The sequence below is a fragment of the Marmota monax genome, unplaced genomic scaffold, assembly GCF_021218885.2.
Source record: "Marmota monax isolate L192 unplaced genomic scaffold, Marmota_monax_Labrador192_F-V1.1 WCK01_AAM20220418_F8-fsc00115, whole genome shotgun sequence".
In the NCBI taxonomy this organism is placed as follows: Eukaryota; Metazoa; Chordata; class Mammalia; order Rodentia; family Sciuridae; genus Marmota; species Marmota monax.
Genome location: NW_026694419.1, coordinates 4011894 through 4032363, shown reverse-complemented (window position 1 = coordinate 4032363; position 20470 = coordinate 4011894).

Genomic DNA, 20470 nt, shown 5'->3' with positions numbered 1-20470 from the left:
CTCCTCCTTGATGTCTTCTGCAACCCATTGTTCATTCAGTAGCATATTATTTACTCTCCAGGTGATGGAGTAGCTTTTCTTTCTTATTTTACGATTGATTTATAATTTCAATCCATTATGATCTGATAGAATGCAGGGTAATATCTCTACTTTTTTATATGTGAAATATATATGTATATATATATACACATATATATGAGTTGCTTTGTGGCATAATATAAGGATACATGTGCTGCTGAGAAGAGAGTGTATTCTCTCATTGAAGGATGAAATGTTCTATATATGTCAGTTAAGTCTAAGTTATTGATTGCATTATTGAATTCTATAGTTTCTTTGTTCAGCTTTTGTTTGGAAGATCTATCCAGTGATGAAAGAGGTGTGTTAAAGTCACCCAAAATTATTGTGTTGTGGTGTATTTGACTCTTGAACTTGAGAAAAGTTTGTTTGATGAACGTAGATGCTCCATCGTTTGGGTAATATACATTTATAATTGTTAAGTCTTATTAGTGATTGGTTCCCTTGAGCAGTATGTAGTGTCCTTCTTTGGCCCTTTTGATTAACTTTAGCTTGGAGTCTACTTTATTTGATATGAGGATGGAAACCCCTGCCTGCTTCTGCAGTCCATGTGAGTGGTATGATTTTTCCCAACCTTTCACCTCAGTCTGTGGATGTCTTTTCCTATGAGATGAGTCTCTTAGAGGCAGAATATTGTTGGGACTTTTTCTTTTCTTTTTTAATCCAATCTGCTAGTCTATGTCTTTTGACTGGTGAGTTTAGGCCATTAACATTCAGGGTTATTATTGAGACATGATTTATATTCCCAGCCATTTTTGTTTATTTTTGGTATTTAACTTGACTTGGTTTCTCCTATGATTAGTTTTTCCTTTAATGTAATATCTCCCTCTGCTAATCTTCATCATTGTTTTTCATTTCCTCTTCATGGAATATTTTGCCGAGGATGTTCTTGCAACGCAGGCTTTCTAGTTGTAAACTCTTTTAACTTTTGTTTATCATGGAAGGCTTTTATTTAATCATCAAATCTAAAGCTTAATTTTGCTGGATATAAGATTTTTGGTTGGCATCCTTCTTCTTTCAGAGCCTGATAGATGTTGTTCCATGATCTCCTTGATTTGAGGGTCTGGGTTGAAAAATCTGCTAGATACGAATTAGTCTCCCCCTACAAGTGATCTGATTCCTTTCTCTTGCGGCTTTTAAGATTCTATCCTTATTCTGTATGCTAGGCATTTTCATTATAATGTGCCTTGGTGCAAATTTGTTGTAATTTTGTACATTTGGTGTCCTGTAAGCCTCTTGTATTTGGTTTTCCAATTCATTCTTTATGCTTGGGAAATTTTCTGATATTATCTCATTGATGAGATTGTACATTCCTTTGGTTTAAAACTCTGTGCCTTCCTCTATCCCAATAACTCTTAGACTTGGTCTTTTGATGCTGTTCCATAATTCTTGGATGTTATGTTCATGGTTTATTACTATTTTCACTGTGTGATCAACTTTATTTTCCTGATTGTATACTTTGTCTTCATTATCTGACGTTCTTTCTTCCAAGTGATCTAATTTGTTGGTTATGCTTTCTATTGGGTTTTTTATTTGATTTATTGTATCCTTCATTTCAATGATTTCTGATTTTTTTTCAGGGTCTCTATCTCTTTCTTGAAGTAATATTTTGCTACCTGTATTTGCTCTTTTCTGTTTGTTAGAGTGATCAATTTTTGTCTGTATTTGCTCTTTTAGGTCATTCTTTAATTCACAGATCATTTTAATTATGAACCTTCTGAACTCCTTCTGTGACATTTCATCAACTTTGCTGTCCATGGGTTCTGTCATTGTATTATCCTGGTTTGTTGGGGTACTTTCCTCCATTTTTTTTCATGTTGTCTATGTGTCTTCATTTCTTGCAGTGTGGATCTGAGATATTACAGTTTCTTCCCTATATTCTTGTAGCACTCATGCAGGTTGTCTATACCTCACCTTGATGTGGGATTCCAGACCCTGCTCGTGTCCCTCAAGGTATGCTACTGCATCTAAAGGTGGTGGCAGCAATAGCTGAGGTAACTTGAGATAACAGTGGAGGTGTCCCAAGATGAATGCAACCTGTTACAGAGATGGGGCTGAAAGGATGGGCCTAACACTATCTTTGGGATGCCTGCTCTGAGATGCAGCTACTTGTAGGCTCTGTCTGTTGTCAAAAAGGTAGGGGCTACTGCATGGGGAAGGATCTAGCAATGTCTGCAGTGTCCCAAGTTGGAAATGGATTAGGCTTGGGCTTCCAGGTGGGGGGGTGGCGAACTCAGACCTACCTTGGGCTGGGTCCTGCGTATGTTGGTGTGGGAGGATCTGGGCTGGGCCTGAGCTCTTGTGGTAGTCTGCTGTTCAGAAGAGGTGGTCCTGTGGAGAGCCTGAGTTCCATCGGGTGTCTGCTGGTGGCAGAATGGACTAGATCCTACTGTGAGCCTGGGTCCCAGGCAGATCGGCATGGGTCTATTCTAGATTTTTAATGTTTATAACAATAATTTTACATATTTTGATGTATTTACTCAGGAATGTTATATTCTGTAGTTGTATTATCATAGTCACTTTATTAATTTATTTACCACATTTTAACTGCTTTCTTTTTCTTTTTTTTTTGCAGGTATGTAAAATGCTATTAAATTTTGAATACTGATTTTGGATCTAGCAATATTAATGGAATCTTAGTTTACTAGAACGTTTGTAAAGTTGCTTGCATTTTCTATGTATGAAATCATATGAGCTTCCAAAACAAAACAACAAAACATAAACTTCTATCTCCTCTTCTAGGTCTTATCCAGCATATTCTATATTTTTTTTCCTTAGTCCATTGGCCCATAGCATATATAGAGTAATTTAAGAAAAAAAAAATTACAGTGGGATGGAATGAGGTTATTAAAGGAAGAAGACAGAGAAAAGAAAATATTTGAGGAAAAAAATCTTGGAGGATTTTTATGCTTAGGGACTCCAAAGATGATCCAGAGAGCATAGGCCAAAAATGAGCAGAACAGAAAATTAATCCAGACATTACAGTGTCACAGAACTGGGTGAACGACTTTCAAGATAAAAGCTGTTGCAAGCAATATCCAAACTGCTGAAGAGGCGATCATTGTTGAGAAAAGTCTGCTGGTTCTTGTGATCTTTGATGATCACTGGGAAACCAGCTTCATAAGAATGCCAAGGCAAGGTTGGGCTTCTAATACACAAAGTACTAAAATTTAGTGAAGAATTACAGTTGAAGAAAAGTGATTTTTTTCAGACTTCAGAGGAAAATAAATTAAATGGGATAGTAACTTAGGGGATAAATGTTTGAAGGGAAACTTTCTGTGTTTAATGACTAGATAGGATCAGAAGTGACTGCAGGCAGAAAGGAAATAGTCATTGGTGATAGAATTAATAGAGTAAGATGAAGTTCCAAAAGGAGGTGAAGAAATATTAAAACATAGGACAGAGAGAGAACCCTCACAAAAAATAAAGAAAACTTCTACCTCAAATATTGGTGTGAAAGAATTTAGGGAGAGTGAAGATACAGAAATGTTAGGAGGAACTGAAGAAATACATTTGGAAGGTTCAGGAGTGGCTGGGTTCATGTGATTAGCTGAGGTTGCTGTGTCAAGATGTCCTCTGACCTTGCCCCCATATTCTCATGCTTAAGAGAGGCTACAGTAAGGGGCTCCATACTCAAAAAAAAATCTCGGTGCCTCTGGTGTCTCTGGGATTTTGTAAGCGCAGGCTGGCACTCATTTTTCCTATAACAAAACCCAGTGAATTTTAGGGCAAGATGTACAAACTCAAATAGTCAACAACATTGAGGTGGAAAGGACACATTAGAAACAACATTTTTCATATATACATATTCAAGTGCAACAATCTTAAAATATTTAACTAAAAAAAAATACATGAAAAACAACAAAATACAGCCACAAAATCTTTGCCCTGCTTTTTATCTGTAAGTCACCAATTTGTACCCAGACTTTGAACACGACTGTGGCTCAGCCTTGTGACTTAGCAGCTGCTCCCACGGCTTTGACTTCATCTACCTTCACCTTGCAGGGAATTTTCTGCTTCCTTCTGTGTCCTCTGATCCTCAACAATCAAAGATTGAACAAGCCAGAGCCAGCCTCAAAGAGAGAATCAAGATTTGTTCTAGCATTCTCATGGCAAGCTTGTGTGGGGGGGAGTATGAGGCTGGTGAGGAGATTGCCTCAGAATCTGAGAGCCAAAGAGAAACCAGTATCAGTTTTTCTGTAGGATAGAGCAAGGCAGATGGTCCAATACTTGTCTAGGCCACAATGGTTGGAAACTGAGGGACTCAGACCAGAGAAATAGCATATAGTACTCAGGATGGGAGGTATTCCATGAGCAGTGCTGGGCATTGCAGGAACCTAGCTAAGGCACTTCAGAGGAACCCCCATCCACTTCTTTTCATCTTTAAAGTGAAACTATGAGGGAAGACAACCTCTTGGCCAATATATTAGATAAAGATCATTTCCATCTTTGTGCCTCAGACTTTTGACAGAAAGTGTCCCTGCTGAAAACTGAAACAGAAGGGGAGGAAATGCCAGATCCCTGCCAGGAGCCACAAAGATTTATCTCCTCTGGGTTATTCATGTGTGATAGAGAGAGCACTCGAATCCATAAAGTGAGTGGGAACCCTTGGAAAGCAGTGCCATCCTGTTTCCTGTTTAACTGCAGAAAGCTGTGCATTAGGGAAGGAGGGTTCCATTTCAACAGGGATCAGAAAATGCAAATTGAGGTGCTGGCCTTGAAGGGTAGATTTATTGCCCTGGGAGGAAATTACAAAATAGGCAGAATTTAATTGATGGAAGAACCTGTTAAATTAATCCTGCCTTAGAGGCAGGTGGAGTATTGGAAACAGGTTTTGAAAATCTAGCTTGTTGGCGAATTCACAACTTGGGAGGTTTGTTTGTTTTTTTAGAGTCCACTAAAGGACAGGATGATAATTAAACCTACAGAAGTGTCTGTTATGGTTTGGATAAGAGTGTCCTCCAAAAGTGTAGTGTAAAACAATGCAAGAAAGTTTGGAAGAGAAATATTGGGTTATTACCTTAATCTAATTAGCGAATTATCCTTGATGGGATTAACTAGGTGTTAACTGGAGGCAGGTGGGCGTGGTTGTAGGAAGTGGTTAATTGGGGGCGTGGCTAGAGGGGATATATTTTGTATCTGGGGAGTGGAGTCTCTCTCTCAGCTTTCTGATCTGCTTTCCCTCTGCTACACTCTTCCTCCATGATGTTCAGCCTCACCTAGAGCCCCAGGAACAGAGCCAGCCTTCTATGGATGAAGACCTCTGAAACCAACCGTGAGCCCTCAAATAGACTTTTCTTCCCCTAAAATTTGTCTGGTCTTTTCCTCACAGCAGCAAAAAAGCTGACTAAAACAGTGTCACTGCTACAATGATGTTAAATGATAAAATGTACCTAAAATGGCTGAGACATTATAGGAATTCAATTGTGAATACACAAATAATATTGCTGAATACTATTATTTCTACACATTTAAAAAGAATGTTGATGCTGATGCTTATGGTAAAAATGTAAAGGGCATCAAGGACTGTAACGATTGTTATACTGTTTAATTTTTCATATGGTTAATGTATGTTTTTGGTTATTCTCATTTTGGGACTAATTATTTTTTTTTTTTTTGGTATTGGGGATTGAACTCGGGCACGGAGACGGTATGGACAGACAATTTTTTGAAGGGGTTTTACTGTAAAGAGGGTCAGAGAAATGGGCTGTAGTAATTCTGGAAAGTGAGGTTAAAATTTTTTATTTTGAAGAGAAGGAACATGCTAAATTCTGATGGAAATGATTCAGTAGGGAAGGTAAAATGAAGAATAATAGGACAAAAGGGAAGGATTTCTGGAGTAGGGTAATTCCTGGTGTTCCAGAAGGGGCCTTAGTCTCTGGAGCTCTGATCTTTCAGCTATAACAGAAAGAAGAGTCTGAGGTACAAATTCTGGTCAGGGGCAAAACTCCTCAAACTATTCACACCAGTGTAACATTTAGTAATAAGCTTTGGTGGTAGATTAAAAATATGATTTGATTTGTAAAAAAAAAAAAAAAAAAAAAAAACAACAACAAAAAGATGAATTTTAAACATAAAATTAGCTACTGATTATAGCAAAGGCATCTTCAATTTGATGGAATTTTAGAGCATTGGGAATTCATTGGGATTGACAATATTAATAATATGTTTTTTCATGAATAGGCCATTATCACAAAGTGTTTTCAGCTCAGAGTTTGCCTGTATAGACTGAGATTGGGCTAACTACAGCTTTTGGGTCAAATTGGCCGGCCATCTGCTTAATTAAATAAGGATTAATTGGAACACAGCCATGCCCATTTATTTATTATCGTCAGTGGCTTCTTTCATGCTATGAAGGCAAAGTTAAGTGTGACAGAGATGTTATTTTCTGCAAAGTAAAAAAATATTAAGTATCTGGACTTTTACAAAACAGTTTTGCCCATGCTTGGGTAAACACTGTGACTCAGTTGACACTGGCTCCTAAAATTTTAAATGAAAATAGAATGCTTCCTTAGAAATATGATGTTTGGTTAAAATAACTTTAAGTGAATATTTGTTAAAGCATTAATGTTTTGTGGACAATTGCTCTTCTTTTTAATTTAATGATTGTAGCAGTTTTTAGTTGGTGGTGGTAATAACAGTGGTAGTAGCAAAGTGTATCAGTGTAAGTGTATTTGCATATGTTTACCTTTAAAATTCTTTTGTATTTTGTTTTGTTTTGGTGATTTGGCACTGAGATTATTTGGCTGGAATAAAAAGCTCTGGGTACCAAATAAAGATGTTATCCAGATGGTGTTGTAGCAAGGGATAATGACACATTATCTCTTCTTTGGTTTTCTTTCTTTAGTTTTATTTCATTGGAATTTTTGTTTTTTGAGAGCAGTTTTGTGTTCGTAGAGGAAATCAGCAGAAACTGCAGAGACCTCCACAGACTTCTGTGTGCCCTCTTCCATTATCCGCATTCCATAGCCTCTAGAGCTCTGATCTTTCAACTAACAAATGTACCCTGTGGTATATTTGTTATTGTCAGGGAACCCACACCAACACAAGTATCGCCCAAAGTCTGTACTTAAATATTAAGTCTCTCTCCTGGTGTTGTACATTCCATGGATTTCCACAAATGTACTATCATGCAAAATATTTTACTGCCCTACAAATCCACTGTGTTCTCCCTATTTATTCCTCCTTCCCCATATTCCCTGGCAACCACTGATCATTTTACTGTTTTCATAGTTTTATTTTATCCATAATGTCATAAAGTTGGCATCAAACAACATTTAGCCTTTTTAGATCAGCTTACTTTGCTTAGTAATATGCATTTAAAATTTCTCCATGTATGTTCATGGCTTGACAATTTATTCCTCATTTTAGAGTTGAATAATATTGGTTGCCTGTAGGTTTTGACAGTTATGAATAAATATGCTTTAAATGTTTGTTCACAGGTTTTGGGGTAAGTATAAGTTTTCAATTCATTTGGATAAATATCAAGGTGTATGCTTATTGGACATAAGAGCATTTGTAGTTTTTTAAAAAACCTCCAATATGTCTTCCAAGATGGCTTTATTATTTTGTGTTCCCACCCACCTTGAAAGAGTTTTTGTTGCTATCCAGCTTTGCCAAAATTTGGTGCTTAATGGTTTGAACTTTGCTGATTCATTATAATAAGTGCATAGTAATACCTCACAATTGTTTGATTCTGCAATTTCCTAACATATGATGTTGAACCTTTTTTTTTACATGCTTATTTTCCTTCAATATATCTTATTTAGTGCGGTGTCTGTTATGATCTTTTGTGCATTTTTAAACCAGGTTGTTCATTTTATGGTTTTCAGTTTTAAGAATTTCTTATATATTTTGAAAAATAGTCCTTTATCAAATATGTCCCTTGCAAATATTTGCTCATAGTCTGTGGCTTGTATTCTTCTATTGACGATATCTTTCACAGAAGCAGAATTATTTTAATTTTAAAGAAGTCCAGGTTATTTCTTTTATGGATCATGGCTTGGTGTATATAAAAACCATCAACATACACCAAGTCATCTAGACTTTATACTTTGTTATCTTAGGAGTTTCATGGCTTTGCATTTTACATGTAAGTGTATGTTCCATTTTGAGTTAATTTTTGTGAAGGTTGTAAGGCCAGTGACTAGACTAATTATTTTTCTCATGTTGTCCAGGTTTCCCAGCATTACTTACTGTAAAGCCTTTTTCCATTTTATCACCTTTACTTCTTTCTCAAAGACAAATTGACTGTGTTTATATAGGTCTATTTCTGAGTGAGCTATTCTGTTCCACTGAGTATCTTTTGGCAATATTGTAATGGTTTGAATCTTATCTTTAATAGTAAGTCTTGAAATAGGCTAGCTCAATTCTCTTTCTTCTTCTCCATCCATCTTATGTTGATTATTTTGAGTCATTTTTCTCTCCACATAAACTTTGGAATTAAGCTGTAAACATTCACAAAATAACTTGTGTTTGAGTCAGCTTTTTTGTTTCTGTGACTAAAGGACCCAACTGTAACAACTGTAGAGGAAGAAAGTTTATTTGAAACTCATGGTTTCAGAGGCCTCAATCCATAGACGGCAGACTCCCATTCCTTGGGGCTCCAGGTGAGGCAAGGCATCATGGTGGAAGAATGTGGCAGAGGGAATCGGCTCACATGATGATCAGGAAGCAAAGAGAGAGAGAGAGAGAGACTCTACTCTGCAGAGACAAAATATATACCCCATAGCTAGTCTCCCAATGAACCACTTCTTCCAGCCTCACCCCACTCACCTCCAGCTACCACTCAGTTAATCCCACTAGGGATTAATCCACTTATTAGGTTAAGGCTATAACCCAATCATTCTCCTTCAAACCTTCTTGCATTATCTCACACATGAGCTTTTGGGGGATACCTAATATCTAAACCATAACGACTTGCTATTATTTTTATTGGAATAGTGTTGAATCTATAGATCAATTTGAGAAGAACTAATATTTTGACAAAATCAAGTCATCCTATCCATGAACATGAGATAATGCTCTTTATTTTTTCTTTTATTTATTTTATTGGGGTTTTGTAATTTTACTCACACAGATGCTATATATATTTTGTAATACCTACACCTAAGTATTTCATTTTGTAGGATGCTAATGTAAATGATATATATTTTTTTAAATTTCAAGTTTTTATTGTTGATTGATGGTATATAGGAAAGAAATTGGCTTTTACATATTAATCCTATATCCTGCAAACTTGCTATAATTGTTAGTTCCAGTAGTTTGTTTGCTTTTTTGTCAATTCTCTTATTTTTTTACATTGATAATCATGTCAACAATTTTTTAAAAAGTGCTGTATTTTCTCCTTCCTATTTCATATACCTTTTTTTGGTCTTACTTCATTAACTAGGATTTCTTGTGTGATGATGAAAAGAGTAGTGAGAGGGACATCCTTCCTTTGCTTCTGATCTGACTGGGAAAGCTTCAAATTGCTCATCATTTTGTATGAATTCTATTGATTTTTTTTTCAAGTGGAGGAAGTTTCCCTGCTTATAATTTGTAAATTTTGATCATGAATAGGTGTTGGATTTTGTCAAATTCTCTATCTACATCTGCTGATATAAATGGTTATGTGACTTCTTTAACTCATTGGTATAATGGATTACATCAATTGATTTTCAAATGCTGAAATAACCTTGAATACTTGGGATAAATTTCACCTAACTGTGTTATAATTCTTTTTGTACATCACTGAATTCAATGTGCTGATATTTGTTAATTATTTTTTTTAACATCAAGATCCATGACATATATTGGTCCACAATTTTTATTTCTTCTAATGACTTTTTGTTTGTTTGTTTCAGAATTATTAACTAAAGCAGTGAGTAAGTGTTCTGTTTCTGTTTGCTGGAAGAGATTGTAGAGGATTGTTATAATTCCTTCCTTGGTTTGGTAGAATGCATCAGCGAACCCATCTTGGTGCTCTGTTTTGGGAAGTTGTTATTGTTGTTTTTATTTCCTTACTTGAAATCTATTCAGATTGTCTATTATTTCTTTTGTGAGTTTGACAGATTTTATCTTTCAAGAAATGGATCCATTTCACCTAGTTTTCAAATTCCCAGGTAGAGAGTTGTTCATATTATTTCTTCATTGTATTTTTAATGCCCTACAATGATGTTCCCTTTTTAATTTATAATATTAGTGATTTGTGTCTTCTCTTTTATTTTCTTAGTTAGCCTAGATAGAGACTTATCAATTTATTTTTATCCATTGAATTTTCTGTTCTCAAATGCATTGACTTCTGCTCTAATTTTTGTCATTTATTTTCTTCTTCTACTTTGGATTTAATTTGCTCTTTTTCTAGTTTCCTAAGATAAAAGTTTAAATTATTGATTTTATACCACTCTTCTTTTATAACATATGCATTCAGTAAACTTCCTTTTAAGCAATCCTTTCACCAAATCCTATGCATTTTGATGTTTTATTTTCATTTCTATTTATTTCAAAATATTTTAAATTCCTCTTGAGCTGTATTCTTAACTCATGTATTACTTAGAAATATGCTTTTAAATCTCCAAGTATTGGGGATATTTTCCAACCACCATTCTGTCATTGATTTCTACTACAAATCCACTGTAATCTGAGAGTAGGCTTACAGTTTCTATTACAAATTTATGAGTGTATGCTTTATAGTCAAGTATATAGTCTATGTTGTTGAAGGTTCCATGTGAACTTGAGAAAATTATGCATGGTCTTGTTCGATGAAGTAGTCTCCCAGATAGTGTTATAGTTTAGATATAAGGTATCCCCAAAAGCTTATGTGTAAGACAATGCAAGAATGTTCAGAGGTGAACTATTGGGTTATGAGAAGTGTAATCTAATCAAGGGCTTAATCCACTGATATGAGTTACCTAGGTGGCAGGTAAAGCATGGCTGCAAGAGGTAGGTCACTGGAGCCATGCCTTTGGAGTATATATTTTATCTCTAGTGAGTGGAGCACTCTCTGCTTCCATTTTGCCATGTTCTGAGCCACTTTCTCTGCCATACCCTTCCACCATGATGTTCTGCCTCACCATGGGCCCAGAGCAATGGAGTCAGTCATCTATGGAATGTGATCTCTAATAATAAACTAAATAAACTTATCCTCCTCTATGTTGTTCTTCTAAGTTCTTTTGGTCACAGCAACAACAACAAAAACACAAAAAAAGCTGACTAAAACAGATGTCAATTGTATCTACTTGATTGTTGATGTTGTTGAGTTGGACTGTCCTTATTTCTCTGGTATTGAATCTGTACACTTCTGATAGAAGGGTTTTTTATTTTTAAAATACATAATAAAAATAACTCTTTTCCAGATTAGAAAAGAATGATAGGTTTCTTTATTAATAGTTACTGAGTGTTTACTATGGGTACATTTGTGAGCAAAAATAAAGAGTTCCTTGCTCGTGGTGACCCAGTGTGTTTTACAAAGAATATGTGTATTTGAATATGCACACACTGTTATATCTAGAAGTAGAAATGACTTCTAGAAGTAGAAACAACATCTCCTATGTGATTTCCAAAGTTTCTTAAATTTCTCTCGTGAAAATTCAATTTCTTGATAAGCATGTGAGTCTTGAGATACATAGGATATTGGCCATACAAGATATTATTTCAATAAATTGTTTTTATAAATTGGATCTCCTTTGAAAGAAATATGCATTTTCTAAGGCATCTTTTTTTTTCCATCTTAGACTTACTCTGATGATGTTGAAATTTCTGAAATATCAATTCTATAGATTTTTGTGCAGCACAACACACACTATGAAGTCTAAGTTTTCTCTTTTAAAGTCATCCAGAGCAATGTAACTTGCTAAGATGGGATAAACAGAAGTTGCTCTTCCTCTGTACTTGTCCATTTTGTGAAATAGGATAGTGATTCTGCTCCAAAGTTGAGTGCTGGGCTACTAAGCTGGGGAAAAAAAAATGAGCGTGTAATACATATACTTTTTAAGAATAGTGAAACAACCTACCTGGAAAAGTCAGTCTCCATTTTCATATGCATGTTAGAGACGACTTTTATCTCCTTTGGCATTACAAGCGCAGACTGAGGAGAAATAACTTCTACCTGATTAACAATATTTAGCATCTGAATTGTAGGAAATGGTATATTTTGGCTTTGAAAATATTCTTGGTTATTCCTTTGAAAACCCAATCATTCTGTTCCAGAGAGTAAAGGGTGCCCAAGGAGCTGGGGCTGAGTAGATACTGTTTATTAAAACAAATCAGCCTAATTGACTTCACCCGAAGTGAAAAGACGCTTACTCTTAAATAAAATAAAAAAAAAGATTTCTGTGCCAAAGGGAAAAATTTGGAAGAAGATAGTCTTCAATGAATCATCAGCTATGGAAAATGAAATTCCTCAGTCCCAGAAAAATCATACTTGTTTTGGGGAGGAAAAAAAAAAAGTGGGGGATTAGTCAATAGCAGTCAGCAAAGGATTAAGTTTAAAGATGTTTTCCATTTGCCAACCCTGCCAACACTAAATTTGTGATGTATTTAGTATATTTCATTTGAGGATTTAAATTTTGCCAATTATCTTTGTTTATCCCAGAATCAATCATTCAGAACATCAGAGATCCAAAAAGTGAGTCACACATGTAGGACAATGTTCTATTTCCTCTCTAGATCTGAGGAATTCCTCTGTTCACACTGAGAAATGTTATAAGCATTTGTCATGAATCTTTCCTCATACATTAGTAAAGCCCAATTTCTTCAGAAGCCATTTGAGAACATTATTCATAAATTTTTTCTCAAATCTACATTGAATTAATTTATTATTTTTATTTTATTTATTTATTTATTTATTTGGTGCTAGGAATCTAACCCAGAGGCAACTTACCACTAACCCCTTTTTATTTTCCATGGCCCTTTTAATTTTTTTTTTTTTATTTTGAGACAGGGCCTCGCTAAGTTGCTGAGGCTGATATTAAACTTGAGATTCTCCTGCCTGAGCCTCCTGAGTGAGCCCAACTACTTTGAATTAACTTAAGTTCCTTGATAGTGCTGCCTTTTGAAGCGAGAACAAGCTGTTCTAATTTTGTTATCTATTATGTGATGTGAAAATATACAAACCTTTGCCCATCAGATTATTATGCTTGACCTCATTTAAGGGTTTGGTAATTTGTGTTCATTTCACCTAGGTTATTCAGGGTAATTTATATTTGATGGTTTCCCCTTTTTAGTCTCTGCATTTCAATGCTTCAAAGATGTAGATTAACAGAAATACTCTTAGTAATATGGAGTACAGTACAACATAGTTCATCTTGCTTGGAGGGATTTAGTTTAACATCATCTACCAGAGTTTAAAATGTGTACACCATGCATTAGGCTACAGCAGTTCTAAGAATCAATTTTACATAAATGCTCACATGTATAACAAGAACTACATACATATATAAGAGGAATTCCAGTCTAACATGTATGTAAAATTAATTTTAGGTAAAAAATAAGACGAATTATTTTGGTCTATGTTATTTAATAAATAATAATGGGTGTATATATAAAATGATGTAAAACAAAGGAAACATGTTTACATTTATAATCTACAAAATATTTGTGGTTTGGAACTGGGAGTCAGGGAGACATCTTAAGGTTTTTCTTAAATTTTTACTTGTTTCAATATACAAGTATTACTTTTTAAACAAACTTCTGTTTTTCATCAAATCTAAGATTCTTGTTTTCTTTTTTTTGTTTTATTAAAGATACAATTTATTTTCATAATTTTATCCATCTTAGGTTTGTTGAACATGCCGGTACAGAAACCATAAATATGGAAGGCAAACTGTAGTCAATTAATATTTGTTACTGAATTTTAGCATCTGTATTTTCATTTTGACTTATGTTCACCATAATATTATCATTTATGTTGGCAGAACCATTATTAGTGTGAAGTGATTGTTTTCCTTTAAGGTAGTATTTCAAAGAGTTCTTAAATTCAAACATTTCTTGTTTCTTTAATTCTATCCTTTGGTGAAAGAGACAGCTAACCAAATGTGCTGTTCTCAGGGATTACTTTAAAAGTCCATATTCCTTAGTCCATTAGGTCACTATGTTTTTAATCCAATCTCTTTGGCCTACAATCATTGCAAGATATAACATTCAATCACATCACTGAAATCTTGTAGCACTGTAAATCAATGGAAAATAATATTGGTTATTATGTTAAATAAAAAATTCCTATTTTAGCAGTTCAATAGTAATAAACAAACCTTAAAAAAAGTGTGGCTTCCTACCCATAATAAGTGTTCAATAATGGCTTCCTGAATTTCATATGCAAATATAACACAAGGAAGATAATTTCAAATTCCAAGTACTAATTTGTATTTGTTGAGTGAGTGGATCATTAGTTAAATATATATATATATAACACATTAGGGGCAAAATTTCATCCCTTTGTTATTCTTGATTCTACCAAAAAATATCAAAGAAAAGCTTCAGTCAATTTGGATCAAATTTTTCTGCCATCTACTCAACTGTGTTATTAGGCTCCCTTGATTGTCTGGTGCATCCCAAGTTATTTTAATTAAAAACAAATTAATATGTTTATATCAATTTTTAAGAACATTAAGAAATTATAAATTAAAACTATTCCAAGTAATTCTCAGATTAATATAAATTCAAATAATTGTAAAAAATAACCAATCACATCATTGAAATTTAAGCCATAGGGACATTTTATTCTTTTTTTTTTTTTTGAGAGAGAGAGAGAATTTTTTAATATTTATTTTTTTAGTTTTCGGCGGACACAACATCTTTGTTTGTATGTGGTGCTGAGGATCGAACCCGGGCCTCATGCATGCCAGATGAGCGTGTTATGGCTTGAGCCACATCCCCAGCCCAAGATTTTATTCTTAACATAATTTTCATTGCCAATTTTATGGATTAAGTATTATAATGCCTTGGTGGATGTGCAAATTGTCACAACATTCTGAAGGACCAGGTGAAATTTTAATGTCTTTAATCCAATTATTCCAAGGATGAGATATGCACAAAACACACATTCAAGAATATTGATCACATTTTTATTTGAAAGAAATGATTATTTAAATTTTATCCCTAAAAGAATTAAAAGTAAGCTGAAGAAAAAGTTTTTTTGCAAAGCATTTAATATCTTATGCTAAATTAAAATCAGAAAGCCAAGTTAAATCTACACTGATTTCAATTTGCAAGATTTATTTACATATATATGTATTTTATATATATATATCACATATATTAAGGATATATACATACATGCACCCTCCCCCACATATACTTGTATACACCCTGTGTAGAAAAATCTAAATTATATATTCTATGTATGCAAAGTAAAAGAATGAAAAAGTCAATTATTTCAAAGTAGGTCAATTGGATTGTTTCTGGTTTTAAATTTTGTAACTGTCTCTATAACACATACACTAGTCTCTATATAGCTCATAAGTACAATCTTTATAAGCTGCTATTATAAACCTGACAGTAGATTCTATAGTTGTATACACTCTCCTCTTCTAAATATTTCTCTTTGCTTTACCCAGTTTTAAGAATTTATCCTATTTCATGTTCTGCACTGTTTATTTGTGTTCACAGCTGTACTTTCTCTTGGTCTGAGAGCTTCATACTCCTGAAATGTAGAACTCAAGGTCAATAAACTGAGTGGACACTGGCTGTGCTCAATTTTTTGGACCTCCCAGACTTTATGAGTTTTGTTAACATGTTTTGAACACAAAGTCCAGCTGCACTTCCCATATTAGCTTCTTCTGCACCTGTGCACCATTCTTTAATGGTTTGCAAGGTCTGTTCTCGCTCCATCTCAGCATTTTGGTTAAACAGAATTCGTGTTTAATGTACTACCAACGAATTCTCTTTATCTCAATGCCAAGATTTGAAGCAGAAAGAAAATCACTTTTTAAAAATGAGCTTTAAAGGTCTATCTTTTTTAAAATAAGACTCCGAGAATCTCTCGCAGTGTCACTTTGTAATCCCCAGCAGAATAGGCTATAAAAAACTAAAATTGCCAAAAGCCGGTACTAGGGAAACCTATTTTCAAGATATTCTGACTTGGGCGCTAGAGTCGTGCCTCAGTAGAGCCCTTGCTTAGCATGTGTGAGGCACTGGGTTGGATTCTCAGCACCACATATAAAATAAAATAAAGGTCCATTCACAACTAAAAATAATTTTTTAAAAAGATATTTTGATTTTTTTAATATTATTAAAGTGACTAGAATATGAAATTTGTTAAGTGAGTTTAATTATAGAAAGCCTAATATAGTTCTAGAGATAAAAGCAATTGATATTTCAGTATGTCCTTCCAGACTTTTTACATGTATATATGAATGTGTGTATTTGTTTTGTATTTAAGCACCCCATGTTTATCAAATACTAATATTTTGACTTATTAATAAAAAGGCCTTTAAGATACATTAAAGTTCATCTTTTTAATTTTCATATAGTGACTTTGTATTTTTGCTACATAAGTTTTGGCAAATGCATAGAACCTCATCCTTAATCAAGATATGAAATTTTCCTTCTTTATAAAAATTCCCTAATGTTGCCCTCCCAGCAATACCACCCTTAAGTTTTCACAATAATTGATCTATTCTCTATCCTTAGAATCTGTCTTTTCTAGAATGTCAAACTAATAAAACTAGGCAGTATGAATCCTCTTGAGTCTCTTTCCTCTAACATATTAAATCTGTGATACATCCATGCTGTAGCATGTATCAATAGTTCATTCATATTTATTGATGAATAGTATTTCATTGTAAGAGGTGCAGTAGTCTTTTTATCCATTCACCATCTGTAGGACATTTAAATTGTTTCCAGGTTTTGGAGATTATGAATAAAAAAATTGCTGTATTTACATAAGATTTTGTGCAAAGTAAGTTTTTACTACTTTTGATCATGGGATTTATGTATCATGTGTTTGCTTAAATTTATAAGAAATTGCCAAATGTTTTCCAAAGAGATTGTACAATTTTGCAGCTACCACAGCAATATATGAACCTTTAATGACTCTCCTCTTAACTTCCAAACTGGATCAAATGCTAACTCATGGCATTTAAAACAAACAACTTTTAGGTATTTTAATGGATGTGTAATGGTATCTCATGTTGTGTTTATTTTATTTAATTAATAACTAATAATGCCGAGCAACTTTTCATTTGCTCCCCATGTCAAAGAACTCCCCTTCAATTCTTAATTTAGTGAGTGTTTTTTAATTTTGTCATGAAAGGATGTTGATTTTTTTCACATGCTTTTTCTGCATCTATTTAGTTGATCTTTTTTTTTTCTTCTTCTTTTCTGATTCGGAGCATTCAAATAGTGAATTAAAATTCTTAGTATTTTAGGGTTGAAACCATCTTGCACCCTGGGATAGATTCTACTTTTTGATATATATATCAAAATGTTAAATATATATAATATATTATATATATTTATCTATTGTTAGATATGGTTTTCTATTATTTCTTTGGGAATTTTTTCATATATTCTTGTGAGGGACATTTGTCTGTATTGTCCTTTTATTGTAATGTCTGTCTGGTTTTAGTGTCAGGATAATACTGACTTCATTAAACATTCATTCATTTGTTCCTATTTTCTAGAAGATATTGTATAGAACTGTATTCATTCTCCCCTTCAAAATTAGTAGAATTAGTGAAACCATCTGGACCTGCAGTTTTCCTTTGTGGAAAATAAGTGAGTTCATTTTGAAAATAGACATAGAACAATTTAGACTATAAATTTCTTCCCAAGAATATTCTGGATGTTACAGAATTTAGGGCATAAAAGATCCCGTAGTGTTCCCTTATTATCCTATCAATAGTGTGATATCCCCTTTTAGGGTAATAATTGGCATATTCTACTTATTTGACTTATTGGTCTAGTAAAAGTTTAATCAATTATTAAACTTGTCATGGAACACCTTTAGTGACATTGGTTTCCACTGTTCCTTTGTGCATTTTATTTATTTCTGCTTTATTTATATTATTTCTTTCATTTGCTTGCGTTGGGTTTATTTGCCTGTTATTTTTCTAGTTGACTAAGGTAAAAGTTTAGATTATTTTATTTGATAACTTTTCAAACATAAGCATCTATACTCATAAAACTGCCTTTAAAATTGCTTTAATGGCATCTCACAAATGTTGTTATGCTGTAGTTTAGTGCAAAATATTTCCTAATTTTCCTTTAGATTCCTGTTTTTATTTAGGAGTATGTTGTTTAGTTTCCAAATATATGTGGATGTTTTTCAGAGATCTATTACTGATTTCTAGTTCAATGGCATTTATATCTGAGACATATTTTGTCCAGTTCCTGTTTTTTTAATTTGTTAACATTTCCTTATGTTAACATTTTCCTAACTCAGCTCATGGTTTGCCTTGTTATAATGTGTCTTATACTATTCACAGAGGGAGGGATTTCTTTTTAAGTTGGTGTCAACTGTGCCTGCTGTATGAATTCAAAACTTGGGTGTATTATTAACCAAGTGTGTCTGATACTTTGTCATCTGGGGCCTGCTTACCCTGGAAACACTGCCCTTTGCAGGGCAGTCAATTCCTAAATAGTAAACAAAGCCTGCCCTCCCCCATCAGGCTCTTACCTTCTATTCCACCATTTCCCTCCCAGTTACCAGATAACTAGGCACAGTTCCTATATCCTAGATCATGCTTAAATTATGCAAACTAGCAACCCTAGGCCTACATAGTCTTTCTTACCCTTCCCCCCCCTGCTCCCCCAGCAGACACCAAAATGGGAGCTGGAGGTGTTTCTCAGAGGTAGAGCACTTGCCTAGCAGGCATGAGGTCTTAAATTTGATCCCCAGCACTGAAAAGAGAAAGAAGGAAGAAAACAAGGAAGAGAGCAAGGAAGGAAGGGAAAGAAGAGAGAAAAAGAAGAAAAAAAAATGTTACTGAAAACACAAAATCTTAAAAATAAGCCTAAATACATTTACATAAGTTAAATTACACTCTTTTTTCCGCAAGAGTCTTATTTTTAAAAGTCTAGCTCAGACCATTTACATGTATTTTGCTACAGTTCTGCCTATTGACTCTGTATAAAGATAACAGATGGTCCCGATGAATATAACAAGTTTATCAAGCACTAGGGTATTATCATTATTTTTTCCCCAATATAGTTTTCAGTATAGTTTCATGGGTACTTAATTTCTGTTCCTTAACAACATCCTGATCTGATATAAAAAAATCCAGTTATTTACATTTATTAAACATCTAATGCTATGTGGTTTAAAAGGCAGCACAATTCACAGTATTGAAGTAAGGAAATCAGCTTAGGTGTCCATCAACTGATGAATGGATAAAGAATATATAAATGAATGTATATGTACACAATGGAGGTTTATTTATTAAGAATTTAATGAATAATGAAATTCTGTCACTTGCAGGAAAACAATGTTAAGTGAAATAAACTTTTCAGAAAGATAAGCATTGTTTCTTCATATGAGAGAAAAATAGGGTGGACGAGACTTACTAAAGTAGAAGAAAGTGGGAGACCCATCATTAGGTAGAGGAAGAGGGTCTGGAAAAAGAAGGGAAGTGAAAGGGGAGGGCCTGGGAGTGACATGAAATTATGTTACATGAATGTATAGGTATGCCATAATAAAACCCACTTTCTATATAATTAATACACACCAAGTTAAAAAACCTTCCAATTAATTCTATCTTTGCTCTTTCTCTTAATCCCAGTGAAGGAGAAATAGTCTTCTCTACACCCTTCTCAGTCCTTAGTCTTCTCTCCCATTGGGGTGCACAAATATCCAAAAATTGCCTTGGCAACACTACTGATCTTTCCCCCTACTTTGGTTTTGAAAGCCTTTTGCCTATGAGCTCCTTTATATGGAGCCAAGGGGATTGCTGAGTTTTCTTCTGATGGCATGGACTACTGAAATATAACACTCCCTCTTTGACTACATTCTGTTTACTAGTAACCTACTTGTAATGTCTGGTCTCACAAAACCCCTGACCTTAAACATCTGCATGCAAGAAGTACGCCCCAGAGTGCAGAAGATGTAAAATTATGCCAAGAACTCTTCTGATGCTCTGCTGTGCTCAACAACAATGCTTAGAAGCGCTTGCATGATTAACAGGACACCTGTCCCATTCTTTAGATGCCCCATGTACATGAACCATTGTATTAATTGGCTCCCCTCATACTCAGTTTCATGATGATTGTATTAAACATGTCTCTTCGCCCTGGGTCTCTTGCTCATTGTTTTGCCATGCACCATGCATGCTATAACAGTTGTGCATCATACCTCATATGCTGGGTGTGAAGCAGAGCAAGCCGTGGTCTCTGGCCTCAAGTAGCCTGTCCTCTAGCCAACTTGGAAAAGCTGATTTGTGAATTACATCTGTGTGCACACAATTTACAAAGACCACAG